This window comes from Macaca fascicularis, chromosome 6, assembly GCF_037993035.2.
Source record: "Macaca fascicularis isolate 582-1 chromosome 6, T2T-MFA8v1.1".
NCBI lineage: Eukaryota > Metazoa > Chordata > Mammalia > Primates > Cercopithecidae > Macaca > Macaca fascicularis.
In genome coordinates this window covers 101,887,200-101,899,980 of record NC_088380.1, presented here as the reverse complement: position 1 = coordinate 101,899,980, position 12,781 = coordinate 101,887,200, and positions in this window count along the sequence as shown.

The following is a 12,781-nucleotide window of genomic DNA, read 5'->3' as shown; positions in this document are numbered from 1 at the left end:
TTTCTTTCCTTCTTAGAAAATAAAATATACACCTTTCCAATAGGAAAAACACTAAATTATAATGCTATATCTTAATCAGGTCCATAGTTTTGTTTTTTTTTTTTTTTCTTTTTTTTTTTTTAAGTTAAAAAAAGAACCTAACAGCATCTTTGGACCTTATGTGAGGTAGTGTCCAGGGTCACTGGGACCCCTGCTTGGTCAGTGCAGCCGGGTACCAATTAAAGACAGAAACCAAGCGTTCAAATCCACTTTCCAACGGTTCATCCTAGTGGAAGCCAAGGGCACAAAGGAATGCGGCATTCCACAGAGGGCTTTGGGGATAGGCTGCTTGAGAACATCAAAGTGGCTCATGTCCCCTGAATATGAAGCCAGTGACTGCTCCCAGCTTCAATGCAGCACCATCCACAGAAGCCAAGGTCCGGAATCACCATGGATGGAGCTGGAGGACACTGCGTTAAGCAAACGAGCCAAGCAAAGAAACGGCGCATGTTCTCACTCATAAGCAGGAGTTGAGAGCAGATCTCATGGAGGCCAAGAGTAGGTGGTCAACAGGGCCCAGCAGAGCTCACTCATAAGCAGGATGGGCAGAGGCTGGCAACGGGCACAAACACACAGCCTAATGGGAGCACAAGACCTACTATTGGTAAATCAGCAGGGGGATGGCAGTGGGTCATCTACTGTGTATTATCAAAACAGCTAGGAGAGAATAACTTGAACATTACCAGCACAAGGAAAAGAAAATATTTCAAGTGAAAGACATCCCAAGTACCCAGATTTGATTAATATAGGGATGAATCAAGATATCACATACACTCAGAAAATACGTACATATATTATGTATCAACAAAAACAAAAACCAATGACAGAACCATTTGGGAAGCACATGCAGGAGAAGAATGGGAAGCCTGACGTGGTGTGGCTGTGTGTCCCCACCCAAATCTCATGCTGAACTCTAACCCTGTGTTGGAGGTGGGCCCTGGTGGGAGGTGATTGACTTATGGGGGTGGTTTCTTATGGTTGAACACAATCCCCCAAGTGTTGTCCTCATGATAGTTCTCCTGAGATCTGGTTGTTTGGAGGTGCATGGCACCTTCCCCTTCACTCTCTCTCCTCTTCCAGCCATGTGAAGACATGCCTGCCTCCCCTTCACCTTCCACCATGATTGTAAGTTTCCCCAGATGTAGAAGCCTGTACAGCCCACAGAACTGTATGCCGATTAAACCTTTTTTCCTTATTACCCAGCCTCAGGTAGTTCTTTATAGCAGTGGAAGAACGGTACAGTCCTCAGGACCAGCAATGTTTTCCTTCTACCCAGTGGCCAACAAGGGTCCCACACCCTAGCGGGTTTTCCAACGCCTTTGCCAGAATGCTGAGGCTGTTTTGGGGATACTAACTTTCCCCATCTCTGGCAAACCAGATGGGCCATCCTATTTGCCTCTTACCTTTCTCAGAGAAACCCCACCTCTGAAACAGCCTCCGCCAGGGGCCTCCTTCAGCAGCAGCAAAGCTGAGTATTCCTTGCACTTCCCTTCTTCTGAACAACTAAACATCTTAAGCTTGTTTTTCCATCTTTCCAGCTCATTGAAAAAAAAAATATTCTTGTGCTTTCTATTTTCCTCACACACACACACATAGAAGAGAAGAGGTGTGAAGTCAGGGGCTCTTGTTTTCCCGGATCTGAGCCTGGCCCTCAAACACTAGTCGAATTCATACTAACACGATAACCAGAGGCAGAAATGCAAATATCCCCACCACTTCAAATACCCTAAGGATCTAACAGGCCGAATGGCCCATGTAAATATGGTTTGTGCTGGGCCATTCAACTGGTGTCCAAATGCCTGTCCAAGCGGGCTCTTTAATTTCGGGACTTTTCAGACAGCTGTTTTGTTGTTGTTGTTGTTCTGTTTTGTTTTTATTAAAGGGATCTATTACAGTTACAATCAAGAATATCCCAGGCCGAGTGTGGCGGCTCATGCCTGTAATCCCAGCACATTGGGAGGCCAAGGTGAGCAAATCACCTGAGGTGAGGAGTTCAAGACCAGCCTGGTCAACATGTTGAAACCCTGTCTCTACTAATAGAAAAATGAACAAGCCATGGTGGCAGGCACTTATAATCCCAGCTACTCAGGAGGCTGAGGCAGGAGAATGGTGTGAACCAGGAGGTGAGGCTGTAGTGAGCCAAGATCGTGCCACTGCATTCCAGCCTGGACAACACAGCAAGACTGTCTCAAAAAAATAAAAGTAAACCAACACGCCCACTTAGTTCTTCACCAACGTCAGATACATCAGTTAAAAGAAAAATAGTATGAAAGCATGTTTTTAAATTTCAGTGTTCAATTTAACCATATCTTTTAAGAAGATATGAAGACAGAATTTCCCCAAGGATCTGTGGAGAAAAAAGGAGTTAAGAAAATTTTAAAACCTCAGGAGAAAAACAAGTATGGGGTAAGACCTCGAGGCAAAACTTTTTCTTTGCACTTTGATTTCAAAAGAACAGAGACACCCAAAATATGAACTCTCTCATCTGCATTTTATATTCCTCTATGTCCTCTGAAAGGCTGGAGATGGGATCCCAGGTTCCAAAGTGCCTGTCCACGGCTCACATCAGGCGGCATCTTTCACAGCCTTTTACCCCCCGACTGTGTCTGGAGAGCTCTGTGGCCCAATTTACACAAATAGGTCCTAATTTACACACGTTCATCACTTTGAACAAAGTCTCAAGAAATGAGACAAATATTGACACTCCACAGAAGCAAGTATTCTCTTCCAAAAAGTCAATTGTCAGGTTCCCATGAGCCAGAAAACTTGGTTACAGAAAGCACTGGCTGATTACTGGTTTAGTGTTAAATGCGTTTAAAATGTTAAGTGATCCGGCGCCCCTCCCAGTGGGTGGGCGCGTTGAGCTGGCTGCAGTAGTGATGCACACTGACCACGTTCTTTCCTTTGGTTTTACTTCAAGCAGCGCACCCTACACTCAGGAAGAAATCATAGGATGGCATCGAGGTCTAGGACAGTTCTAAGGAGAGCTGCAGGCCAACCTCCTTGTCTGCAAATAGTCTCTCATTTCAGAGGAAATCACTCAACAGAGTTCATAACACGTGAATTTCAAAAATTTGTGTTTCCAATTTCATCCCATTAGAACTTTTGAAGAACAGATGTACACCTGCTCCAAGTCAATGAGAGGACACTCGGACAGTCCCTCACAGGTCCCACGGCCTCCGCCTCCCACCTAGAAAACGTCAGCTCAAGCCGATCACAGCACAGTGCGATTTTCGGTAAATAATGTGCACGCCTGCATCTGAGCTGAGATGTGAATGTCTGGAATGTACCTGCCAGACCCAGGAGAAACTGCAGCAGCTGTGGGGACACAAGCCTCTAAGCATCCGATTTGGATGGAACTCAAGGCAACTAAAACTAGTTCCACTGGTTTTTCTTGGCAAGGCTTGACCAGGCAAACTGTTGTCACTGTTGCTAATTCATGGTAATTGGGATGGGGACTTAACAGGAAGTAATTAGAGCAATTACAGAATTTGCTACTCAATTACAATGGCACAGATTCCTGAGAATGGAAGAACTGTTGCCCAGGAATAGAGCTCAACAGGTCCTCCCCATGCCCCGGGAAACATGGCATTTCCACCCACCCCCGCTTTGGTCCCCTGGCCACCACCCTCCTGATCTTGGCCATCTGATGGCATCACTCCCCACAGCTGGAAACACCTGACTTCTTGTCACCCTCCCATCTGCCCTGCCTTCCTCCAGCCCAGCACACTCAGGGATGCCCACATACAGGACCAGGAAACCAGGGTTACCCTAAACCAGTGCCTGCATTCAAAGTCCTCCACAGCAGGACAATCAGCAACGGCCAATACTCCCAGAACCTTCCACCTCAAAACGGGAGCACATTTGGATTCAAGTTGACAACACTGCATTCTCTTTGCAATGTACACACGGAGGCATGTCGGGTTCCACCTAAAGCTATCATCAGGTTCCACGCTGGCCAGGAGCCCAAGCCTAGTCACTCTGCATGATCTCAATTCACCACCCACAGAGAAGCCTGCAGTTTTCTTCTGGTGCACGGTGTGGATGGTGGATGCATTTCCCCTGAAGACTTGGAGACGGGAGCCTGGCCAAGGAGGCCAGTCAGCAAGGCCCGGACGTGCCCCTCTGCTGTCTACACACAGTACCCAAGTCTAGCAGTACTGACTCTGTGGTGGGATCCATCTGGGCCTGCAGAGGACCCGGGGCACAGAAACCATGCAGCCTGGCTGCCACCAGAGGCCTAAGGCATCCCCACAAGGCTCTCCAGCCAAGGTGTCCTCACCACAGGCAGAACCATGCAAGAGAACTGCCTGCTGAACCGGAAACGTCCCAATCTGCTCAGCCAACACAGAAAGACAACAGCCACCTACAGCTGCTGAGCCCCAAAATGTGGCCACTGGGCCTGAAGGGCTGAATCTGGAATTCAATCTGTGATGTTCTTTTCAAATGTGTTTAGCTATGTAATCAAATCTTTATTCTAATTAAATTTAAAGGATCCACTGGCTATGGGCTCCCTTGTTGGGCATCACAGCTCCAGGGAGTAAGAATGGGAAGGAGAGGCCCAGAGCCTCTCTACATTCTCCACGCTAATTCAACACGTCATCATAAGGAAAGGCACTCCAGCAGGAGAGGTGTACACGGGAAGAACTGGGTTGGCCCCGACACAAGTATGACCCCCATGGCATCACAGCTGCCTCAGCCAACAGGCAAAAGGCAATGATGCCCACCTGGACAGGCCACCGGATGTGATGACGCACCCCAAGCCCTAGTCCCACAGCAGCCAGAGACCACCCGCTGCTCATCCCAGGTAAAACAGGCAGAGCTGCCCGAGCCCTCAAAATGTGGATTAAGGGAATTCCCGTGATTCCCATGACACACATGACACTCCTCGCAGACAGACACAGGCTTTGCTGTGAAAATGCAGAGGACGGTGCAGTCCCTAGGTAGGCTGCTTCTTCCAATGATCGGGGAAGAAACCAGATCCATTTCCTTGTAGGAGAATCATTTGTACCATGATTAGACAGAAGACAGAAGGTGGCTGATGTTATCAAATCACCAAGCACCACACGGCTGCTTCTTCAAGGAGGACCTGGAAACTTGCAGCCACCCGTGTAGAGGCCGCCGTGTTTATAATGGAGACACGGGTGACTGAGGTCTGGCTTCCTCAGGGAAGCTAAATTTGAACTTTCACCACTGAGGAATCGGTTATTTACAGTCATTCATCCTCAATGCAGAAGAGGGCTCAAGAAACTGTGCCACACTTCAACACTCAGGGTTAGGGTCAGGGTCAAATTCACAAGTTTTACAAAATGTATTTACTTGGGATGTCAGAAGAGATGTAGCTTCACAAACCCCCCCAACCAAGGGATTGCTTAGCCCCTTCACCAGTGGATCTCACCAACGGATGACACATCCACACCTCGTCCATGGCAGCACAGAAAACCACTTGGAAGACAGCCACTCCCACCAAGCTTCCTGGCTTTGGTGTTTTAAATCTACATCTCATACATGAGATTACACTCCTCCAAACAACAGACATTGCGACTGTCATTTCACCCAAAAGGGCTTCAGGAAATGACACGTGGCCCAGGCGCCAGAGGTCGCCGGCCGCCTTACTCTAGCCTAATTTCTTTGTGCCTGTATGGAGGCTTCACAGATACAGCCCAGTCACATTAATGAGCCTATGAGAAGCTCAGGGCATAGACGAACTCAGTGCTGAATTTTTCCACATTTATCACTCTTTTGTTTTATCCAGAAGACAGCTGAGAAAAGCTGGGGCAGATCATCTCCTCGAGTGTAATGACTCCAGCCACTTTTCTTCACCCCAGGTCACCTCTGTCACACGCTTTTGAGAAACCAAAGCAATTCTGTTCTCTTCACTCTGGGTTCCAAGAACCAAATTCCTCCGTTTTATCAATCAGATTATCAAGCAGCCATTTGTAATCTGGAATGCAATCTGATACAAAATTTAAAATTAATTTAGGTTGCCGTAATAGCTCCTATTTACGTTATAGACAAGGCATGAATGAAAACTAATCTGTTTGTTCATAGGACCAATTTTGTAAACAAACCAATTACTCAAGCAATGATTGTCTTCAGTCAGATGCAAATTTGCTCATAAAAGATTTTCCAGTAGGAATTTTTAAATCCATGGTCTGTATTTCCTGAGCGTGTCTCTGTACCTCCCTGAGTGCACAGCAGGACTTCCCAGGGCATCCCATCAGCAGGCCCATTGAACAGAGTAAGCCCGCAGCCCCCAGCCCAGGAATCAAGTCCGAGCCCCAGCAGCCCCTCATCCAGGCGGGGCTTCCTCACCCAGCACAGCACCCAGAGGTCTTCCAGGTTTAATGCCACATGTGCATGGAAAATAGAGTCCTGGAAGGAGCACAGTGGACATTCTACAAATGCAAATTCCCTCCTGGAACAGCCCAGCAACCCTCTGTACCTTCCTCAAAGTACCCACACCAGGCAGGCGTAGAGTCTAATGAAGTGCCTAGGAATCAGCTTTTAACATGATTCTGATGAATAAAAAAGTTTGAGAGGCCGGTCAGCTAGAGGCTGCCATGGCCTCCACTCATTTGCAGGCTCTGAAGAGACACAGATTCAGGTAACAGGCCAGACAGGACAAGGATGGGGGTGGAGGGCAAATTCCATGGACCACCAACCACCCCACCATCCCCACTGAAACTGATTTAAGGAGAGGCAAAGCCACGGAGAAAAGATGGCCGCACCACGCGAGGAACTGAGATTTCACCTAAAGCGCGCAGTATGTGGCTGAGGGTGAAGGTTGGACAAGCCAGGAGCACAGAACGGGGTTCACAGGCCCAGAGGCGCCCCCCACACACAGACCCCGCGCAGATCTCCCAAGCACTGCCTGTGTCTCCTGCCTGGTTTATTTCCTGCCCCCCTTCTACTGTGTTGGTTTCTCAGCCGTCCCCTGAAATGCACGACTTCCACCCCCCACCACCACACACCCCTCTCTACAAACTTGGTGGACTGAAAACAGCAGGGGTGGGTTAAGAGGTGGGCTCTGGGGCCAATGTCCTGCCTGAGACATTAGTTCCACCCCACCCAGCTGCGATGTGAGCCCCGGAGATTTCTCAAATGAGATGGGAAGGTAACTGAACCCACTTCCCAGGGCGGCTGTGGAGACTGAGATCACATATAGCCACACCTCAGCGTCCAGCACACGTGGGACCCCAGCCGTGTTGCTCCTGATGGGACTCCCTCTATGCCCCCTCTGCTACCAGAGCCAACTCCCAGCAGTAGCTGTGGAGGGTGCGTCCTCTATTCCCACTCCACTCACCTCCCATCGCTCCACGCAGTGACCTGTCACGCAGCGGCCACCAGCAAACCTGGCCCCACTGGAAAACCGACCCCCACCCCCCCACACTTTTGGAGTCTTCCACTTGCAGTTCCAAAGCAGGCAGAGAAACTGCCCTCAAGGGCGCTCACCTGTTCCTTATTGCACGTAATGACCTGCCACGCAGGACCACCAGCAAACCTAGCTCCACCATCCAGGCTCCAGTGGATAACCGAACCCCTACCCCCCACCTTGGGGTGTCTTCCACTTGCGGTTCTGAAGGGAGCTGAGAAACCGCCCTCAAGGGCAGTCACCTATTCCTTATTGCACGTAATGACCTGCCACCCAGGGCCACCAGCAATCCTGGCTCCACCATCCAGGTTCTGGTGGGTAACTGCCCCCCTCCCCCGCTTCTTCCTGCGATGTCTGGGAGGCTCAAACTGCCCTCCAAGGGCACTCATCTGTTCCTTATTGCACTAATACCTCGTTTACAGAAATCCACTTTGACTTCCAGCACTGCAGGTGTGACAATTTAGGAATCCTGCTTGCTTGCAAGCTCCAAGAACTTGAGGTCACGTCCACCCCACCAGCATCCCAGAGACCCAGCACTGTCCCACTGTGTTTAAAATTCCAAAATACTCCTTCAAAATGCTGTTGGCATTTGGTTTGCACATAAATTGCTAAAATCCATCAAGTGAAATATCTTCAACGGTTTGATTCAATCCTAACATGTGAGTTACACATCTGTCAAGTTGTAAAGCCTCGTGCATTTATAACATTTTACGTATGGTCAAATGGTTCATTAATATAAGTTATGAGAATCTCTAAGAAACAGGTTTTTTTTCTGGCATTAGATGACCAAAGGAAAACTGGGTTCTGGCTGGCTTGCGGGCCTGTAGGGGCAGACATATCTGCTGACACAACCAAGCTCCTTCCCACTGATGTGGCCTCATCCCAGGCCCCTGACCCACATCCCCACAGCCCCCTGGAGGAGCAAGCTGACCTGCCCACATTTCTCAAATGCACAGCTGTTGCTCACGCTGCAGATGGAGCTCAAGGCACGAGCAGGCCACCACGCTAAAAATACCACGCAGCGTCCACGCCAGGTGACGGTGGTTTTCACTCCATCCCAAAGCCCCATGTATGAGTTTACAGCCGTGACTACTAAATGGATTTTTAGAACCTTAACATACTTTGTTTGCTTTTATGCAACAAAGTTAAAAGACTATCACTCAGATATAAGCTCTGAAACTGTGGAATAATTATTTGGGAACAGAGCCTCTGCCACATCAGGATAAGTACTTGGGACAACACCCTGTGACCTTGGTCCACACAAACCCATCCAGACCAGAGGCCTCCCGCACTGCTCTGGAATTTCTGGAATTTCTGTAAAGGAGGTATTAGTGCAGAAAGGAACAGATGGGTGCCCTTGGAGGGCAGTTTCTGAGCCTCCCAGCCACACGGCCACATTAAGGCTGAAGCCGCCCCACCTCCAGAAACACTGTCACTCACTGAGGTGTGCCTGGCTTCTCCCTTTTTCCAGAACTCAACAAAATCTGAAAGGACAGGTCTGTGTAGAAAAACACAAACTACTTGCGATTCCTCTTCCCAGTTCAGGCTTCAGGAAGCTCATTTCAGCTCTCACCGTGTTCTGACTGTGGCTTGGTTGACATAATAAAGTCAGAATTCTAGTCCCCGTGTCCTGGGCGGTGTGGCAGGCATACATACCTTCAGTCACATGAGGAAAGGCGAGGTGAGCTCCCTTCCTTCAGTAAAACTGCACAGTTCCCCGAACCCTGATATCATCCCCCTCACGCCACTGTGAACACCTGGACAGAGCACATTTCAATGCGTGCACCTTCCTGGGCTAGTTTTCTATTTCTCCACTAAATCACCCCAAATTTAGCGCCCTAAACACTGACTTATTTTGTCCCATTTCTGGAAGCTGGAGTCCAAAACAGGTCCCACCAGCTAACTTCGAGGTGTCGACAGGGCTGGCTCTGGGGGAGCGACTGTCTCTTTGCCTCCCATAGCCTCTAGAGTCTTCTTCATCCCCTTGTCCATAGGGCATCCACTGTCTTCAGGACCCACAGGGGCCCTGGTGACCCCTCAACAGGAAGACGCAGAAATGTCAGGAGCCCGGGCTCCAGTGCTAGGGCCAAGCCTCCCCCACCCTCCCAGCTCCTCACGCACTCCCATGCGAGCTAATATAGATTCCACTTTAGTGTCACCAGTGTAAGTGCCCAGCTGTGAACTGGTTAACCTTGCCCACACAGACCCCGGGAATAAACTCACAGGCCATGGACCATTCCACAAGCAATGACTGACCACCTGCTCGGGGACAGCCATGGCCCAGCAGAGCCCTCTGGTGCCTCCCCGTGGGCTCAAGGACCGGCGGCCAGTGTCTGCAGCACCAGAGGGCCCTGGATAAAAAAGACAGCTCCCATGTCGGGAGGCACCCGCCCGCAGTTGGGTTCCCGGTACTTTAAGTAGGCCAGGTGGACAAGCCGCGCCGCGTGCAACTCCATCACCAGAATAACGACTGCACGTGGTGAGTGCACGGGTGGCCACCCTTCAGTCCAGCTGGCCGTTCTAAGCACATCACCGCCATGATGCCCAATCAGACTCAGCTGCTGGCACAGTCCAGGCATTGGCCCCCCAAGAACATTCTGGATCACAATTCACAGTAGTGATTGTGATCAGGGCCACACGTGGCTGAATGTATTTACAAGAGGACGCCATACCAATCTGGCTGGACTAAGAGCATTTCCCACTGTATATTCTTACAACACCATTTTATTTGTACTTTATTAAATTGTTGTGGTTTTTTCTGCCTATCTACTTTATGGGAGTGTTTCTTGTTCTTATGACTGCAGTGATACTTCAAGCTACAACTCTGAATGTGTAAAATTAGTTTGGAAGGCACCTTATCGTTAAACATTTCACAAGCAAGCAGTCAGGGGCACCTAACCCGGAGGTCTGTTTTCTTCTCTGAGCCAAACCTACATTGGACTCACAGAAAATGGCAAACAGAGAGCGGCTGGATCTCCAGTACCCATTCCTAGGGGGCCTCCTGGGGAGCAGATATGGAAGGAGAAGCCCTGGGCAATGGCATCGTCATACTAAAGAAAAGTGCCTTTGGGTAAACGTAAGCACCAGACTTAAGAGATTAAGCAAACCATGAAAAGAAACCACTAACCACAGCTTCTCCAAAACAGAACTAAACTCCCTTTAGTTTCAATTGGAAAAGCAGAAGTGATGATCAGGATACAAAAAAAATGACAAAGTATGTGAACACAGGAGAATGAACAAGGAAGGGCCACTGTCTCTTCCTGTGTCAGTGGGAGCATCGAATCTAAGCTGGATTTAGAAGGTTGTTACTTTGGACTGAAAGTTATCTCCAACCCTAGTTAGTAAGCAAGTGGAGCAGAACGCTTCAATTATTTCAAAGTTTAGCAGCAAAGCTCTGCAACTCTCAAAACCTTTTTAATCGGTGTGAATTTTAAAGTGACTCAATCTGTTGGCTGGAGTATCTAATGGCTTAGCCACGGGGTCATGTTGGAAAATTATTCCAATTGCTTTTGTTTTTCCTACTGAAGATGGATTTGAACGTTCTTGTAGTTTGCAGTTGGCTCGTTCTGATGTTTGGTCCTGAGGAGGCCCAAGTACCTGGAGAAGAAGAATCTGAAACCTCAAGACACTCGAGTGCTGTCTGGGGAGATGGAGACCCCAACCCGAGGTCCACTGACAGACTCAGCACGGGCGCAGGGCCACCCGACGCAAGGGCTACGTATTTGCCACTTACAAAACAACATAAGCACCCACCCTCAGGTGTGCACACACGTTCTGTACACGCTCACGTCTGTCCGTGCCAACACCAGCACACACCCCCAGGTGTGCACACACGCTCTGTACACGCTCACGTCTGTCCGTGCCAATACCAACACACAACCCCGAGGTGTACACACACGCTCTGTACACATCTGTCCCAGCCAACACCAGCACACATCCCCAGGGGTACATACATGCTCTGTACACGCTCACGTCTGTCCATGTCAACAACAGCACACACCCCCGATGTGTGCACACATGCTCTGTACACATCTGTCCCTGCCAATGCCAGCACACACTCTGTATGCACTCACATCTATCCCTACCAATGCCAGCATACACCACCGAGGTGTGCACACACGCTCTGTACACGCTCACATCCCTCCCTGCCAATATGAGCACACACCCCCAGGGGAGCACACACGCTCTGCACATACTCATGTCTGTCCCTGCAGCCTGAGTCAAATAGTCACAGAGAGGCAGAAGAGGAGGAAGAAGGATGCGATGCGCACTGAGGTCCTGGGCCGGTTCCCCTCCCTACCTCGGGAGACACCCCTCACGTGATCCTGCCATCACTCACCCTTCCGCCTCCATCATCCCACATGGATCAGGAGGACGCCCACTGCACAGAGCTGTGATGAGCATGAACAGAAGATGGCAAGAGCTCATGCCAAGGTGCTGAGCACGGGGCCTATGGAGTGCTTCTTTCTGCTGTGGCTGACATCATCAAACAAGAGGCTGATACGGCTTCCAGACAGAAAGACACTCGCTGAGACACTGAAACGTGTGACCTAGGAGCCTGTGAAGGTCGAAGAACAAACTAACAAACCAAACGGTTTTGTTTGTTTTTCAAACACCACAGCCTGTTTTTTCTTTTTTTTTCTTTTTCTTTTTTTTTTTTTTTAGACGGAGTCTCGCTCTGTGGCCCGGGCTGGAGTGCAGTGGTCGGATCTCAGCTCACTGCAAGCCCCGCCTCCTGGGTTTACGCCATTCTCTTGCCTCAGTCTCCAGAGTAGCTGGGACTACAGTCACCCGCCACTTGCCCGGCTAGTTTTTTTTGTATTTTTTAGTAAAGGCGTGGTTTCACCGTGTTAGCCAGGATGGTCTCGATCTCCTGACCTCATGATCCGCCTGTCACGGCCTCCCAAAGTGCTGGGATTACAGGATGTAGCCACCGTGCCCGGCCCTTTTTTCTTCCAAGAGGAGGGGCTGCGCTGCCGGGAGGCAGTGCTTTGAGCTCTAATGGATGGAACACTGCTAACCAGCGAAGGTGGAGAGAGGGCACCCGTCTGAGAGGATGAAGAGGCAGCAAAGCACAGCTGGCCTCGGGGAACCGGAAGCCACAGAGACATCAGGCTGGGTGCTGCTGTCTGCGGGCCACTGTCTGGGGGACTGTACTGGGCCTGGAGGGACATCCCTGACACTCTCCACCGGATGCCAGGGGCACCCCCAGCCCCAGGTGAGAACCACGGATCCCATGGTGAATGAGGCCAGCCTGTGGGAAGTGGGGCTGGGACAGCTCTGCACAGCTTAATAGAAAAGTTGGGTTCTATTTTGTGGGGCTTTGGTGACACCAATGGCTGGTCAGTGCTGTCCGTCAGGAAGTGA